This window comes from Meleagris gallopavo, chromosome 2 (assembly GCF_000146605.3).
Source record: "Meleagris gallopavo isolate NT-WF06-2002-E0010 breed Aviagen turkey brand Nicholas breeding stock chromosome 2, Turkey_5.1, whole genome shotgun sequence".
In the NCBI taxonomy this organism is placed as follows: Eukaryota; Metazoa; Chordata; class Aves; order Galliformes; family Phasianidae; genus Meleagris; species Meleagris gallopavo.
Genome location: NC_015012.2, coordinates 54,296,991 through 54,313,877, shown reverse-complemented (window position 1 = coordinate 54,313,877; position 16,887 = coordinate 54,296,991). Strand labels below are relative to the sequence as shown.

The window sequence follows — 16,887 nt, the reverse complement described above, 5'->3', positions numbered from 1 at the left end:
AATTCAGAACTTCCCTTAAACCAGCTCAAATTACTGGGTAGGGAGATTCTTCTTTTGCAGAAGTCTCATAAAAGCTGCATTTAATTGGAATATATAAGCAGTGAACCAATAGAAAAGCATAATTTTCATGTAGCTGAATGAAGACCTGGCAATTTATTGCTTTCTTCCTTCCCTATCTTATGCCTCGTGATTATAGAAGAAGACATTTTTATACTGAAACTCATTTCTTTAACATAGCTTTCCTTAATAACTTATTCGCAGAAGAATAGAAGAACACAAGCAAGAATAATTCTTCCTCTCTCAAAACTTCTAGAAAGTAATGCATTTTTCTTGGATGGTAAGAAAGAAATGTGAGAAATGTTATTTATTATTCCACATGTCAGCGCTTCTGAGGTGTTATCATGGGACAAATGATTTCACAAGACTCTCTTCACTGGCTTCTGTCATTGAAGTTTTAAATTGGTTCTGGAAATTAAAATTTCCTTTTTCAAACATTCCTTCCACAGTCATTTCTAGTTAGATTGAGTGGTTTTTTGTCTTTGTTTTTGTTGTTCTTTATTTTAAAATTTAATTTTCATGTTAGTTCTGTATGCACACAAAGTAACAGTAATTTCATCTAGATTTAAGACTGAGATAGTTTCCCTTCATCAGCTGCCACAGCATTCCACTGTGTGTCACAGAACCAAGGAGGAAATCACTAATGAAGGCAACGCCGCATTTGTTAACAGTCAAATATTATGTTACCCGAAACATCTGCAGGTTTCTTGATTCATTTGCACAGTACTGAGAACCAAGGGAGAGAACAGAAGGTCAGTCAGCCTCTTGGGTGGCTGTAAGCCCCAGGATCCTACCCTGGAGTCCGAAATAGGCTAGAGGGAAAAGTGATACAGCAATGAGATCACTGTGTACTTCTGGACAGCTTCCTTTTTCCTATATGTTTAAATACACAGGGAAGAATCCCTCTATTAAAGCAAGGCCCATGATGGGCAGAGGTTCAGCTGAAGGGAAAGAAAAATATATTCTTGTACTGCTGGATTTTCCTGTCTGAATGAGTGGGAAACAGCTCTGTGGCTTGTTTGCTGGAAAGCTGCGGGACCTGGAAGAAGGGATAGGCACATGTCAGACAGATGTACTCAAATCAGGAACTTCCCTCAGTAAGGGGAGTCAGGACGGTTTTGTTTTCCTTCATGGGTTTAAATTATTACAAACCGTAAAGGTCTTTGATGGAGGCCTTTAAGCACGCATGCCATACTACCCAGCTGTGCTGCTAGCACTGGCTTAGACACGTCCCCAGGCCTGGGTTCTGCGAACACGCTCTGTGTGTACGCCCTGTGCTCTGACTTCTCTGCAGCAAAACACGGCTGTGTCTACTGATGCTTTATTAGCATTTCTGCTCCAGAGCAATGCAAAACCACCAACCCCAGGAAAAAAAGAAAGAAAAATCCATTTAATTACATTTTCCACCACATCTGCTTGGATCCAAGAGACTTGCTGAACACTGTGCTGCTTCCAGGTAACACAGGGAAAGGGCTTCTCCAGTCTGTACCAAACTCCTGCTGCCAGGGGTTCGCTCATGTTACTGAAAGGCTCTGTAAAATGAAATTTAGTCTGACAAAAATCAGCTGCAAATGAACTACAACTCTGGTTTCTGATTAAAACTTGAATGACTAGATTGTGTCTGGGGTATGATTTTAAACAAAGTTATGCCTTTGTGTGTAGCTTGTGCCTAACTTCAGGTGTCTGATTGTAGAACGGCACATTCAATAATGTAAATGATTTTAAAAATAGATCTGATATCTGTGTCATCTACAGATAGGTATGACCTTGAACACAGCAGCATGTGTGCTATTTTTCATTGTTTATCTGTAAATAAAGATTAATCAGACTACCTCAAATTGAAGCAAGTAAGTTCTTCAATTCTCGTTTTCCCCTGTTCCTCAGAATGAATTCAGAATAGGAGAAGTGGTTTCCAGATCCATCATGAAAGCTAAATCAAAACCAGAACTAAGAAATAAAGGGAGACTTTCCCTTCTGTATACTGTTTGTTTCCCAGTCTCTTTTATCAGCCTTTTTTCATGGCAGTTTCCAGAGAAATCCTGTATCAGTCAGAAACATGGAGAAATTTTCATATACAGTAAAAGTTTAATCAGTGCTGCTGCTTTATTGCCTTTTTAAAGAGATAGCATGGTAGAGACACTCGCTATTCACTTGTTTTCCTTTAACTATTTATGTTTGTACAAATGTTTTTAATTCATCCTTCATTCACTGTAGGTAGACAGGTGGTTACACAATGAGGCTTGTCCTGATTTAATTGTCCTTTGCTTATGCAAAATTCTATTTATGGATAGTTATTTGGCTTGATAGTAAGTGGTGGCTAAATGTTTTATTCTACTAAATAATTTATTAATTAAAAATGAGACTATTCCAGCAATTCAAATTTGTGTTCTCAGTCTGCTTATGAATGAGTTTGTTTTGCATCTGATGTTTATGGATGGGCTGGTTTCAACAACAAAAAACAAGAAAGCACCTTTAGGGAATTTAATGTAAAGAATAGATTCAGGCAAATTCCTGCATATGGCTAACCAAACTGAAAGCTACCTGAATTGAAGAACATCTCCAAATTATGTAGAATAAATAATTAGGTTTTCCCCCATATAATTAAAATCTGCCCTGTAAATGCATACACACATGGGATTAGAGTCACATTTCCATTTGAAACTTTACCTCTGGCATTTCCTGACTTTACTTAACCATACAGTTTTCTAGTTTTTACTTTCTTGAATTCAATGTTCATTTACTTTTGTAAAATTCAATGTTTATTTGTGCTGGAGACAGATAACGATCAAACATCTGCCTGTGGATACATAGACCATGCCAACTGCTTGCAGGCTTCGCCAAGGAGGAACACCCAGTTTTTGGGGTCTAGAAACACAGGCCCTTACTCACTGCGCTGTTTTTTCATGAAAAGGCCAAAGGTATTCCTTCCAGCAGAGGGCAGCTTAAGTTCCAGCAGTGTCTTAGTGTAATTTAAGAGAGAAAATTCAAATATTCTTTGAAAAAAAAAAACTTGAAGTAGATGATAAACAAGAGAGCTCATTTGCCTTGCCCTTCAGGTGAAATGCGATTTTACCTTGGCTTTATTCCATGAAGTACAGAGTAGACTTTTTGATTAACAGTGGTGTGCCATTATGAAGAGAAAAACTTCTCCAGCTCTTAAGAATTAAAAATGTGAGGTTTTGATACATAAACAATGTATTCTGAAAGCCTTATTTTAAAAAGCCTTATTTTTGTGTGGCTCAGTTTGAGGTGTACCTTTTTGACAAATACTTTTTCTCTTAAAGAAAAAATAAGATTAGCATTTTATGGCAAACAATTAAGATGTTGTCCACAGTAGTGTTTCTAATAACAAACTATGCAGATGCATAAGGGATCTATCTCTCTCAATACTCATTATGAGATAATGGTGCTCTATTTCAGATTTCTGACCTTTGCAAAGATGAAAATGTCAGATGGTAAGACTCTGTGACAGGTTGGAAATCATACGGCTTGAGATTGCAATTGCATGGTTGTGATTTAGTAGTTCTCTTCTATAAGAAAGTCCTTAAAACCTTTATTGATAGCTGCAAATTATCCTTTTTCCTTGTATCCTTGTATAATATCCACTCTGCAAGTTTGATGCTCAGCGTCTGCAGTTTAGCAGCTTTGCTGGTATATGCCTAAAGCATGAGGCAAATGCTATATGAACATGATTTTTACTCTCATGTAGGATGAACTTCTGTTCTCTTAGGGCTTCCTCTACTAATCTGGTAAATGAAACTGCTCCTTCAGAAAGCTGCCTTCATTTAAAGGGAAAGAAAGCAGAATTTTCACTTCAATGGACAGCCACATTCAAGTAAAGGAGTGCCAGAATCAGTTACCAATGTTGATGGGAATGGCCGAAGAGAAAATAAATATAATAACCATTTGTATCCTAATTTCCAGTCCTCATCCAGGTTACAGATGTTTGGTCTAGTGTTCAATTAACATGATTTTAAAAACTGGAATCTGCTTTTCTCAAACACTTTTTTTTGACTAAATTTTATCCAAAGAGTTTGTGCAGTAAAGTCTTCTAGGTAATACAATTGTTCTGAAAAACTGAAGAAAATAAGTATTTGGGTAATGATATTTTATAACCTCTTTTTCTTCTTTCCTTTGCATTTGTGTGAAAGAGACATATGGCAACGTATGACCATAACCAGGAGAAAATTATGAAATTTATTGTAGTGAATGTGAAATCCTTAATGCACATAAGCCAGGTTCTGAGTTAAACTCATGAAATGCTTTTCAGATTAGAGATATTACCGGTAAGCAGAGAATCAAATTTCCAATTCCAGCTATTTACTTCGTATAAACATCCTGGCAGCAAATTAACCACAAAAATGTTGGACGAAATCATGTTCTTCATCTAAATCTACAATGAATATCTAGCCAAAATAAGTATGTTGTTCTTTACCGGTACCTCTCAAAGTTCTCAGTGAATTTTCTTTTTGATTTATTTTGCTTGCCTTATATTTTCATAAACATGAACCTTTGATATACACCAGCTTTTCCAGTAAGGTAGCTCTAGAGCAATATATTGAGCCTCCTATTAAGTAAATAAATCTGCTCTTAACTTCCAAAATTGTAAGTAACACCAGGAATGTCAGGGCAACCTTGGGGATAAGCCAAGACTTAGCACAGCTGCTATGACCTTGCATGTCAGCAACTCAGCCTCTATCAGTGTTTGATTGTGTATAATATGGAGTTTTACATTAATTTCATTGTATTTCCTTTAGCTACATACTAAAGAAATAAAAAAGTATATAGAGAACATATTCAGTCTCTTATGAGGTTTCCTAAGAATTCTGGTCTCTGACAGATAGGTTTTTTTATGATGAGAGTTATATTAATTTACTATGAAAGGAAATAAGTGCTGTTGCCATATTGTAAGCTTCCATGAGCTGAAGTCACTGTTCTCACGATAAGAATTTATCTTCTCTGACCTACCGCGCAGGATGCAGAGCCAGGAAAGAAGCTTTCCTTATACGCATAGCAATGAATAGTGACAGTTTTTTTAGGAACTAATCCTCTTCCCTCTGTACTTCCATTAAGGGCTTTTTAACGAACATCTAATTTTAAACATGCAATTAGTCAGGGTGAGAACAATAGACCTACCTGTGCTTTGTTTCCTTTATGTCTTTACTGTCTTCAACAGCAGTATAATCAGTTTCTACAGTGCAGTAGTTACTGGTTAAAAATGAACTTAGATCCTCAGAGAAAGATGAAATTCAACATTTCTTTCATAGTTGTGTAAGGCTTTCTGAATACTTTCTGTTTTGTATGTGTTTATTTGTTTTTCTTCTATTTCAAAAACAGGGGCAGAAATATCAATATACTTTCTGTAATATATCTAATGGGTTCAATTATTCCAAGAAATAAAAATCACTTTTTGCTTTAATTTTACAGCTTTTAAGATTTTTCTGATCTGAGACACTGAATTTTTGGGGACCAAATTTTCAGTAATCTGAAAATTACTGCAAAGGAACATGATTTTTTTCTTTTATTTTTATTATTGTTGATCTGATTTCAGTCACAGTTGATAAGTTTTTTATCTGCTCCATCCAATTTGTGATTGTAATATAGGTACTCTTGCTAGGAATAGACATCCAGCTGTTAGGTAGACTGGAAATTCTGACCAACGATGAAATGTTTCAGTGTCAACAGCAATATGAACTCGAGGACCTCCAGAAAAGTTCAATAAGCTATTCAGAGAATGTTTTGCTTTCCATGTCAAAACTCTTATTTTTCTGGTGAAGAGGACAAGTATTTCTTCAGTTTCTTTAAGTAGCAAAGTCTATTTCACACACTGCATTCAGTCTAGAACTCTGGTGGTAGCATATTTGCCAAAATTCACAATCTGAGTCTCAATTATGAATTTCTAAATTCTAATGACACTTACATAATTAACCGAAGAATGTCAAGAGCTTTTGGACACATAAAAGCTACTTTTTCAATAATCTTCCTTCTCATAACTCCTGAAGTACTCATTAAGAAAAAAAGAAGAAGGATTAATTCAACATGATCAAATTGCCCACAACATGATAGATTTTAGAGCAAGATTTAGACAATAAATTTTTATATGTTGCTCTGTAAAGAAATGTCAGTCTCTGGAAATTCAGTCATACAATATCTCTGCCATTGTTTCCCAGGAGCACAGTGATGCTATTTACCCAAGTATTTTCTCACAGTATGTATATAAGCTAAAGAATCTGTTTATGTTTTGAATTATACACATGTGGTTTAGATTTACTTTTGATTTTTCTGATTGTCGTAGGTCTGATTAAAGGAAGGGAAAATGCTGCTTATGCTCTTTTTAATAAATTACACTTTCTACTGTTTCAGTTTAGATGGGAACTTACGGAAATGTTATGTTCCATTACCTTTTAATTATATGCAAATTCACCAATGTTAAAATTCTAGGAGACTTGATTATAGAGCACACTTTTCCAGTACTTTCACCACCTTTTCCCAGGCTCTGCATGAAGCTGAATTTGTGTAAATTCATTCACCTATTCATGTTCTGAGTTACAAAAACAGAAAAATCAATTTTATTCATCGAAGAAAGGCTTCTTTCATTTTTTTTTCTCTTGTTTCTCCTCAATCCTTTACTCCTTCAACACACATTTTCAGGCAGTAACTTGAAATGTTGGTGTGCCCAAACACAATATTTACATTTGCTTTCATCAATGACAAAGGGAAAAGGCAGAAAACCTTGGAAGTTACTAAGAATGAGTATATATCAAATTCATATCTATGTGGGCAAGCAACCAAGAATATGTGTGCTCCATGAATATTTGTACTAAAATGCACAAATGTTTGCCTAAAGGTATGTTCTAAAAGTGCATTACTATGAATGAAATAAATGTTCCTAGCATCTTGGCTTCCCAAAGCAGCACAAGGCTTTCCCAGTCTCCAGTAAGAATTACATCAGTGAAGCAAGCACACTGATTTTCATAACAGATGGTCATTTGGGTACAATGAAAGCATGCGTATGAGTCTATTAGAGCAGGAAAAAAGCACCTTGTGACAATTTTACACATATTTGTTTGATGGTACCTGGTCTTTCCAGGCATCTATTTACTCACTCAGTTGGCTTATTTTTGTCCAAGTACAGTTTGATTTTGACACCAAGTTCTCCAGCAGAAAGGAGACACATCTGACAGAAGGGTAGCCCATGAAAAGACAAAACTGTCAAAGAAAGAAGGAAGAGAAAACAATCCAACTGAGTGTTTCCTTGCAACGCATCCTTTTCCTGGGAAGATGAGAAGCTGCATTTCAGCTGCTGTAGAGAAAGCACAAGCCAGATGTGGAGTTCAGTGCCAGTGCATCGACTCACAGGACAGAATGTGTGCACAGGAGTTGTCAAACCCCAGAAGAATAGCAGCACAGAAGAGATGATGAGGTTTTCTTCTCCTCTACTTGGGTGCTTCAGGCGGTGGAGCTAAAGCAGCACGGGCGGAGCAGCAGAACGTGGCATCCTTAATGCCCTATGGCCTAGAAGATTAATTGTGCAACCATTGTCCTCCCACTTTTCCTGCATATTAAACTGGGGCTAATGAGTCATTAGTTGCAGTCTGCTTGGAAGAATGGGTTGTTTGTTCAGCACTTTGAAATCATAAATCAATATATACTGCAAACGTGATGTGCCGCCTACAGCTTCATTCAACAGAGAGCAGCATTGGACAGGAAAAAAATGATGCCTTTCCCTGGCTCTTAATGCTGCCCTCTGCAGAACCAGGTGGTGTGGGAGACTCCTGGGTGTCTGTTTGGAGAACAAGTGTGATGGAAGGGGGCTTTTTCACCATCTCCTGTGGGCAAAGTAAGCAAACCTAAATGAAGTAAGAGGAGGATGTAAACGGTGATCACCTGAATCATTTTGGCTTCCATAAAGACGACTATTCATTTAGTAAGCTGATGACACAAATATTTCCTTTGGCACTCCAAGGTTCTCTCCAGGCATATCAGGCAATATTTCCAGACAAGGATTTAAAAAAAAATGAAGGAAAAAAAAGTCACGTTATGTGGCTATTTCTTAGGATTTCCTTAAATGTTGGCTTTAGAATTCAAGGAAGTCTTGGAAAAAAAATCCGTTTCTCTTTCTGACACAGCATTCCCTGAGGCAGGTTACAGCAGCTTTCAGGCTCCCTGGTGCAGCATTTTGAGAGATACAGCATGTCCAAGCTCTGTTCAGTGCCATACCACCCCCTGTGCTTCTCCTCCTTCACTCCAAGGGTCTTCCTAGGGATGCTCTGAAAATAGGGAAGATTTACCACCTGTAGAACTGCAGCTGGTACTGAAAGACTGCTAAAAAAAAATTAAATTAAATAAAAATTTTAAAAAAGCAAACAAGGTTTGCTGTATTCACATTTTGCTAGTTCTTTTCAACAACTGACAAGTCCTAACAAATCTCTGCATCAGTATTTCTAATACATAGCTACAAGAAGCTGCACAGGTTTCACTTTTCAGGATTAACTCTGCCTTTTTATTTTCTTCTTATGCTGTAAACATAACACTCCAGGTTAAGGGCTTAAAACAGAACTTACAGTGAATCCAGAGCATATACTCATTTGTGTGACTTTGTAATTGTAATTCTGAAGACAAAAATGTTACCCTTCCTTTTCCTTTGGCAATGACATGTGTGACTGTAAGCAGTACGACCGAGACTGAAATTCACTGTATGCAGCCCACCTCACCCTGCCCAAAATATGTGGATGACTGCTAAAGTACCATAATAGTGCACAAAGGAGAAAGAAACAGGGAGAGAGTGTTGTTTTTGTTTTTTTTTCTTCTCCTTTTTTTCTTTTTTAATTTATATCAGGCATTTTACTTTCAAAAAATCTTTGTGAGTTCAGGAGACACAGTTTTATTAATAGCATATTTCAGCTTTATCTTCTCCACCATGTGACTAGCACTAAGGAGACACCTTTGCAAGCAAAATGGAAGGGACAAGAAGAGGCTGGTTATGCAGGAACAGCTGCTTGTTTTCAGCAGCATCACTTGAGAGTTTTTCACATTCTCCTTCTCCGCCTCTCCCCAAATGTTCAGCCTGCTGTGTGCAAGCTGGGTGTTTACAGTTCAGGACTATGGAGGAGGAGGAAATATTTTGCCTATTGTTCAGTGACGTCAATGGCTTCGCTCCCAGTCACTTGAGGGACACTGGTGCTTAGCAAATGTCAGTACACTGCTGCTACTGCATGTGCCTTACAGCCGGCTTGCAGGAATTTAAGGTCTCTCCTCCAAGATAGATCCAGTTGGTGGATGAGGCGTGTGTGAAGGGCAAAGAGTGACCGCCATGGAAAGCTGCTCTGCTGCTTTCTGCACTGGAAAGCATTACATGCTACATTTTGTTGCAGAATTGATATAGCACATTTCTTAGCATTAAACGCTGCATTGAGCATAAAAACCATCTTTTATCCTGCACCAAATCCTTCCCTCTCACTGCCTTTTTCTGTATTAAATCAAGGTTCTAAAAATAACGCAGAAGACACTGAGAATTTTATAATTAATCAGGATAAATATTTAACTCAATTCTGACTGTATTCATTGCTTTTCTGATGTGCTGTTGTTATGTATTTTGTCACCAGATGTTGATAACTGAACTACAAATGTCTTTTGTTGAAGGTTTTTTTAAGCTCAGAGCTGATTTTATTTTAATGCAGTATTTGCGAGAGGGAAGCATGGGTGCAGTTGATGTTCCTAAAGGGACAGCAGTTGGAAAGCCACTCTTTGACTACTTATTTTGCATTAAAACCTATTTGAAATTATATTTTGCACACATGGACTGCAGTTTTTTTTCTCAGATGTTTTCAACTTGTTAAGCTGAAGTTGCCTTTCTTGAGGTGTAAAAACACAGAGAATTCATTTATCATCTGAATTTTAAAGTGTGGAGGCCAAAACTGTTTTGTGCAAAACTGCTGTAAGAATTTTAATATGTGGGAAATAGACCTTTTAGGTTCTTACATAATATTTTAACTAGAAACTTAACCCACCGATGGTACTCATTGGGGGAAATTTGAGATCAAATAGTTAAAAGTGGGGAGAACATGTTGAAGAAATTCTTAAAAAGCCATAATTTATATTATATATAAATTATATTATGTTGCTAAACTTAAGCCTTAAGAAATTGAAATAGAAGCACAATTGATATAAGATAAGGAAGGAGAATTTGGATTCCTTTTAGACTTAGAAATCAGGATTAGAAGGTATAGCAGAAATACTAAGTCATGGCCTGAAACAGTAATTGAGCACCTGGTGGGAAGGCAAGGCTAATCCATGGGAGCTCAGGTGAATGCAATGCATCAGAGTGACCGGAAGGGGTTGGGGCCAGGATCTACCCCTTCCCAGACCTCATTTAAGGGTTGGCAGCAGAGGACAGGAATTCTTTCTGGAGATCCCTGTATACCTGAGGTCTTCTAATGGTAACCATATTTTATTTTATTTTTTTCTTTCCCTTTTCCCCTTTATTTATATATGGCTACTGTATCTTGTCTTATTCTCATTTGCTGCAGCATAAGTCTTTGCCGCTCTGCTCTTGTTGCTGTGCTTTCCATTGTACTATAGCATTACAGAAGGGTTGGTGGGTTTTTTCTTGTTTCTAGATTGGAATAATAATTTCATAATGGTAAGTTCAAAAAATAGCTATGAACAAGTACTTAAACTTGTTTTCTTCTCAATTTTTGGATGTGTAAATATTGCTCAAAACATCAATCCTGAGGGGGGAAAAAAAAATCAGTCGATCTCCTTGTTTTTATTTGGGAGCTAAAGACAGAATTTAATTGTATTTTTGTCTGGCTGTAGCTGTCATCTTCTGCTTACACAGAATTTCTACGCTCAAGAAAGGGGAAAGTAATGGGGGAAGGGCACAGTCATTTTACTTTTATGCTTGAATCCTTGCAAAGTATCAGGGTAAGTATATTGTTTTCTCAAGCAGCATCTTCTCCCATAAGAATTTCAACTCCAGATGTATGTAGTAGATAGTATGAACTGCTTTTTTTTTTTTCCCCCATACATGAATTTATGAATCTGTAAGAGCAAATCCTTTCTAGAAAACAGTAGATATATCTGCTTTATTTGTTTTCTTACACAACTAGGATAGCACTTCTGGCTTTCTCAGCTCACATGTATTTTGGTTTGTTTTTATCTGTTTGTTGTGCTTTTAAGTAGCAGCAACTGAAGAATATACCAAAATGGGTTCCTGTCAGAAAAGGGGTGTCAAGGTGCCCATACCAGAATCCTTCTTCAGAGGAAAACAATCAAAAGATCAAATGAAACTTCTTCATGATTTACTGTACAGGGTGTGATCAAGATGATAAGTATCTGGCAAGATTCCCAAGTACTCTGGGAAATTGTTTCAAGTCAGTGTTGAGTGTTAGCTTCACTGTCTGAATACAGAGTAAGGGAAGCCCATTGTAGTAACAGCAGCGTAACTCCAACTCCTCTGTAATTTTCCAGAATGAGAACAAGTGTTAAAGGCAGGTTTGTCAGCACCTATCAAAGTGGCCTCACCATTTCCTCTCTTTCAAGGAGGAAGCTACTGGGTGCAATTAATAGATTACTTCTTCCTGAAGAAGAATGTTGGCTGTACCTTCTGCGAGTCATTGCCAATTTGTCTGTGAATCATTTATTAGCTTTTGCACCAAAGGTAGGAAGCCATTGGATTCTTCTTTATCTGTTAATTACAGAACACCCTGGCACTTCACTTAAGATGAGTTTTAGTAATACTAACTCAAACTAAATCTTTTTGCATACCAAATACTCATTTTTACTTACCTACTCTGTGGATAGTTCTCTGTTCTGGACAAAACTAGAAAATTAAGTCTTTCTCAACTATAATTGCAACTGAATTAACACAGTCTTCCAGTAATGGTTTCCTGATTTTTTTTTTTTATTTTCTATTTTTTTGGTCAAGAAGTTTTTAGGAACTGCTCATGTTTTAATGAGAAAGAATACAGTACTAAAGACTGTGAAACACAGAGCATGAGGTATAATACTTAGTGTCCTCCAGAGGCCTTTACATAGATGCACAAATACATAAATATCAAATTAGTAAGCACGCCATACCAAATAAAGATAAAATACAGCTACAATGGATGTGGCTGTAATTATTGTCTTGTCACAGGCCCAGGCTATAAGTCTCATAAGATGAAAGCCAAAAGTATGTTTTGCATTTAGAAATCCTTTCATTAAACACAAATCCATTAGAAGTAGGAAACAGTTATAGGCTGAAACTTTCTCTTAATCTTCATCTTTCCTGCTAAAATGTAAACATATCTTTCTGCCTTTCACCTTCCAATATTTTCTAAATTGGGTTTATATTTTTTTCACTAGCCTTAAACAGTACCAAATAACTGTTTGCCAGATCTCAAGTGTAACAAGAAAGAGATCTGTCATCACCTACAGGAAAACAATGAACTGTGCATAGCCAAGAGATAAAGTACTTCAGTTTATTAACTAATTTTTCAAATAGACAATATAGAAACAAGCATATGATGAATTCTGCTGTTATTCTAACACTACCTCCTATATGCTGTGTGTACATGATTTTAGAAGAAAAATCTATTGCGAGTCTTTTGAAAGAAATAATTAAAAGAAACCTACCAAAAAGAAAGAAAGCAAGTATTACGTGACTTGTTCCTTCGAGGGAAGTGGATAGAAATAGAAATTCGGAGCTTTCTCCTTCCTTTTCTCTCTCTATCTCACCTCTTTCTCTTCCTTTTCCTACTTTCTTTCCTCATTATCTTTCCAGCAAGTCACCTTTCTGATATGCTTCCTATATGCATTGCAGCTTCATTGCTTTTAACTACAGCAAATCTAGAAGGAAAGTCTATTTTCAAATAACATAAAATTGTTAGCTCAATTACTGTTAGAATAATATTCATATTGCTAGAAAAATACTCCTAGAATGAAAGGTGTAGAATGTGAAAGTCTCATCTGTTGACCACACAGTGAAGTTAGGTTGTTCCTCTGGTGGCTCCTGTGACTATAACTCATTTTGAAGAGAATCTGAGAGCATGGCATTATATTTATTACAGCAGACCTATTTCTATGGTCTGAACTTTACTCATCAGGCCTTGTGAAAATTGTCTAGGGAGTAGTAGTTGTCAATACTTTTTTTTTTTTTTATTAGCTTCACTACACTTCCAGCCCATGATGGCTCATGGGCTGGGCTGGACAGGAAAGAGGAAGCCTACTCTAAGACTTTACCTGGTCTTAGATAGAAGGCAAGCTCTGCCTCTCAGCCATAAAGCATAAACTCATGTAATTTCTGCAGCAAGAGAGTGGACACTAAGAAATAAGGAGTTAGTTGTTCTCAGGAAAATGGAATGAAACAGAAAAGAGCCAAACTCTTCCACTAAAGGAAGAAAGTATAGTCCTTTTAGGGAGAACAATGTCACTATTTAATTTGATCTATGATTCCTAAATAAATATTATCATAACATATTAACAGTTTATAAACTATATATAATCACGTCTCAGATCTTCTGGGAGTCCTACTGTATTTTACAGAGTGTTTCTCATCACAACTGCAATGCAGTGGGTGGAACATCACAGCTTTCTGCATCCAAAAACACACACAATCTTTCAGCAGAGAAGGGAGGAATTCTGTGCACTAGGAAGACCAAAGAAACAAACAAACAAAAAACAATCTAGTAATGAAAACTAGAAGCTGGCAAGGAAAAACAGTTGAGAAAGGGAATAAAATATGTTTAAATTCCTAAATAGTAGGTGTAGTTTCTTTTATCCTCTACAAGATAGCAGCATGTTATGCTGACTTGCTAGTTTCATGTCAACATAGTAGTCTCAGGATCTTCAATTAGCAAGTTCTTTGTGGGGTAAGAAAAGGAAAATAGAAGGAGACTGAAGGAGGGGAAAATGAGATATGGTTAATTCAGGAAAAAGGTTAGGAGAAAGGTACTGTCCAGTGTGCACCATACCCCATTTCCAGGGTTGTATGGGGATTGGGATAAGTGCCACATGCAGCATAGGAGAGGGAAAATAGAGCCTGGGGGGAATGGTGTTAAACTTAAAAGTTGAGGGGCACAACTCCTCCAGAAGGAGGAGAGAGGTCTGCAATAAGGTGCAATCTCAGACATGAGAAAGAAGCTGTTAGAGTTTGAAGAGAAGATAAAAGGACAAGGAAGAACCTTATCCTTTGGGTAGGGAAGTGTGTCCTGAGAATGCAGTTTACCCTAAAAATGATTTTAAATTCTTGTTTTTCTTTGGGGAAGAATTTTATCAGTTTTGTTTGTTACAAATGTTTTTGTAACACTTACTACCATAGGATTAGTATTAGCAGCAATTGTATTTGTATTATACTAGCATCCAGAAGCTCCAGTTGGGTCTGGTATCTATGTGAATGCAAAAAATAACAATAACAAACACTGGATCTTTGCCCTGAGGAGTTTACATAATGAATCTTGTTGTAGCAAAATTGTTTCATTCTTCTAAAACAAAATGTTTTAATAATGAGTGAAGAATTACAAGAAAGACTGCTGCACTGCATCACACTTTTTCAGCACCCTTTCTCATGTTTGTTTCTTGTGCTACTAATTTCATTGCTTTTTTTCATTCAATTGCAAGAATGGGTTGGGTTCCCTTGCCACAGATAATCAGATCAGCTCAGAAAAGCAGCTTTTATTTTCTGTATGAAAGCTCTCTTCCCTGAGAGGTAAATGGAAAAATTTCTTACACTTAAACAGCACTTTCAGTTTTGTTCCTACACATATGACACACTGTTGTATCTTGATAGCCTAACATGGGAATTGCCACAGGAATACTTTCTTCTATTTCCTTTGACAAGTTATTGTATTTGGATGTTATCTTATACTCCTTTACAAGGATGGTTAGGTCTGACATAAGGTCATGTACACCTGAAGATACTGGTGTATGTTTACTTTGCAACAAAGTGTTATTTCATGAGAGATAGTCATGCACATTTCTTATGTGGAAAGTCAAACTGTGGTGTATAAACCTGTCAGACTCTGACACAGGATTAGCACGGTTGTCACGTGTAGAATAGGTTGCTGAACTGTGTCAACACAAACAGGGCATCAGTACTCCTCCCCCCCAAAATGGCCACATAATCAATATTCTCCCAGTACTCTCCTCCTTTTCTAATGGTTATTTAATCCAGCACTACTTGCTGAGCTATGATTCTGCTTTTCTTAGAACAAGGTGCACAAAATGATTTTTCTCTGGATAATTGAAGTCGTAATGTAGAATTACAGAATCATAGAACTGCAGAATTACTTAGGTTGGAAGAGACCTTGAAATCCACCCAACCCCTTCTGTGGGTAGGGCTGCCCCCCACCAGCTCAGGCTGCCTGGGGCCCCATCCAACTTGGCCTTGAGCCCCTCCAGGGATGAGGCACCCACAGTTTCTCTGGGCAGCCTGTGCTGGTGCCTCACTGCCCACTGAGTAAAGAATTTACCTCTGACATCTAATCTGAATCTCCTCTTTTTTTAATTTAAAACTATTCACCCTTGTCCTATCACTAAATGGCACAAGTTCTCCGGCTGTTCTGCCTGTATTTGTGATTGAAGAAAAGACAAGGAGACAGGATAAAGATGAAATTTCAGAAACCAGTGAGAAGTAAAGGAATGTTCAAGAAAGGAAGAAGAATCTTTTCCATTTAACTTCATTTCTGTTGCTGCTATGAGGATGTACAGAGGTGAATAATGCAAGTAGGAAACTACTCATCCCTGTGCACCTATGTGCAGGAATTACTTACATTAAAATATGTTCATTGGTCCATTGCCAAATTGGGCAGGAAAGCCATCAGTTAGCAAAGGGATGAAAAGATGGAGAGGAATAAGTATTAAGAATGGAGGGCAGCACAGAAGCAAAGAGGACAAAGCAGAACATTTGACTAGGTTAATGAACTGCTTATCTTGCAAATTAGCTCTTTTTATTAAATTTAAAAACAAGGAAGGAAGACTTCAAGATTAGTCGCACCTCAGCAAGCATATGAGTGCTGTTAATGATATAACTGGGGGGCTAAGAAGGTTGGGCTCAGTGTCCTGATAAGCCTGATGAACTGGTTTGGACAGAGACAAAACTAGAGAATGAACCAGAACTGGATAAATATTAATCCCTTACTGATGAACTGCTCAGATAAATCCAGTAAATAAGCTAGTTCCTACTAAGCAGGGTGTTTAGAGATAAACTTATATCAGCATGCTACTGGTTTATTGTTTTTCCTGTAAGTACATTGTTTTTAATTTTAGAAATGAACTGTATGTGAAAAGAGTGGAACACAGCAGGCATACCAGCTGAGCACAGCAAATGGACAGATACTGAGGTCTCGCATAGAGCTGTGTGAGATCTGCACCATCCCAGTCCCAGGAAAAGTCATAAGCCTCAACATCAGAGAGCTTCTCTTAGCGCAACCAGCCAAAGGAATGAGGAAAAGCAAACCCTATGGCATTTGAACTAAAAGGATGAGCTCTACGGCTGCCACATTTTAAAAAGAATAATGTACTTTAATTTTATTTGAATCTAAAAACCAGTATGCCTTGTGGAAGGATTTGTTTCTGAAAACATTTTTACTCTCTACTGTTTGACTGGACTGTGAGTTCAACATAAAGCATCACAGGATCACAGTAAATACTCAATCAAATGAAATTAGGATTCTCTGTGCTGCTTCAACTGGATGCGTTTTTCTTTATTTTTGATTTTATGGGTGCGGAGATGGCAGACAGTCTTTTTAATAGCATTAATTCAATATTTTTCTCTAATCCTACAGTTAATTATATTTCCAAAACAAGTAAAGTATTTCCACATGTATGCAGTAATAGTGTTCTTTTTTT

At 37.1% G+C, this 16,887-nt stretch overlaps 1 long non-coding RNA gene across 1 annotated transcript; it reads left to right on the top strand.

The window, feature by feature from the left end:
* The first annotated feature begins 10,440 nt into the window (after nt 1-10,440).
* Nucleotides 10,441-16,866, top strand: LOC109366099. Its single transcript, XR_002112184.1, has 3 exons — nt 10,441-10,496; nt 11,602-11,719; nt 16,306-16,866. It is a non-coding gene; the product is annotated as an uncharacterized LOC109366099 (long non-coding RNA).
* The last annotated feature ends 21 nt before the right edge of the window (nt 16,867-16,887 follow it).